Raw genomic sequence first — 1,932 nt, forward strand, 5'->3', positions numbered from 1 at the left:
CGCTTTCATCTCCACTATAACAAACACTTCTCTGCCAGCCACCAGAGAACAGAGTGCAGATGCAGAGGCACTAAGAAGTCAAATACGATATACCCTCTGCTCTGTGGAGCCAACCGAGCGGTAATTGTGAAAGTAGACATTCACTAGCGCTTCAAAAAAGCATCTCAGTTATATAAATAGTTTTTTGAAAAACAACCAAGTACTTTGATGCGACTATCTGTGTGTTCCTGCAGAGCAAACTTCCTCAGCCCGGACTGAAGGCAGACACAGACAGACACACACACACTAAGATAACACAGGGCAACGGAGACGGAAAACAGGAGGGAGATAAAGATGGAGTCAAATGGCAGGAGGGAGAGAGATATTTGTATACTCGGTCTGCTACCTCAATGTATGAAGCCATGTCCTGCACAAACCTGTATACAACCTCATAATCACAAGTTTTTATTTTATTTTACTCGGTCACCTCCCCCTCTCACTCCACCCCCACCAGTGCAGCCCGCGACCACAAACCACACTGTAATTTTGTCGTCTGACAGAAAGTTTATGAATACCTTAAGCAATAGCACTTTTTCACGACTGTTTCACATGTGTACTGCACGAACCTGTATACAACCTCATGATCACAAGTTTTCACTTTATTTTACTCTGCCACCTCCCCCTCTCACCCCACCCCCACCAGTACAGCCCGCGGCCACAAACCACACTGTAATTTTGTCATCTGACAGAAAGTTTAGGAATACCTTAAGCATTAGCACTTTTTGACGACGGTATCACATGTAATGTACGATTTCTCTCTCTATCTGCATTATCTGTGTCTCTGCTAATACCATTTTTTCATCTCAAAACCAACTTCTCTGATTATATGTAAACGCTTCAAAATCACACAAATAATTACTGGCTATATTAACCCCTTCGCTGCTGATGACGAGCTCAGCTCGTCATCAGCCACGGTGGTCGTGTGCTGATGATGAGCTCAGCTCGTCATGTAACGCAGTATTTTTAAAAATGCCGCACAGCGGAAAAATAACCACCGCAGCGATGCGGTTAAACATATTTTATATTCCATTTTTTGCTGTTCACCAAAATTATATACAAAACTGTAATTTACACTTGAAAGAATGTGAAGAAAAGGCGCGCAACCCCCATTAAATTCACAGGACTTCAGGCCCCCACCCCCCTCCAATCTGGTGTGGCAGCCCAAGGTAACATATTTATTCCAGATACACACAGAGCCGCACCTGAACGTTTCACATCTCTGTAAACATCCATTTGAATGATAATTAGGCCTTGCAGTTCTTTTACCCCTTCTAAAAGCCCCTGCAGCTTTACTCTGCCTACTAATTAAACATTCATGTACGCCTAACAACATTTTTTAAATTTCCCCCCCAAAATTGCGTTCCAGTTTCTTCTCTGACTGACAGTGAATTAAAAAAACGAACAGTAAAAGATTACATAAGAACATGACTGAAGACCATTCAGATTATTGAAATGTATTATTCAAAATGTTAAATTAATAATTGCAAACAAATAATGTCGTTAAAGAGTGATGAAACGAAATGGAAAAATAGTTTTAGAAATACAAGACATTGTCACAGTCAAAAATGAGGTTACTCAGAGACTGTGAGGGAAATGAACTAATTATAGTGACTAAACCACATTTTACGGTACATGACAAAACAAACAGTTACAGACTTATCTTTACCAATGATTTGTACAATGTAGAACAGTGACAGTCACAAAACAGATATTCGTTTGACGGAACTCTCAATAATGCTTCTATCACTGCAACCAAAATTCAATGGCACAGATATCCTGTCAATACAGACTCATATATGTCTCTTCAACCAATCATATTTGTTCCCGCACAATTTTAAAATCAAATTAACATTTCAGTTGGTTGTCCCTTACAATATTTTCAATCTCACATAA

The sequence above is a fragment of the Lissotriton vulgaris genome, chromosome 11 (genome assembly GCF_964263255.1).
Source record: "Lissotriton vulgaris chromosome 11, aLisVul1.2, whole genome shotgun sequence".
Classification (NCBI taxonomy): domain Eukaryota; kingdom Metazoa; phylum Chordata; class Amphibia; order Caudata; family Salamandridae; genus Lissotriton; species Lissotriton vulgaris.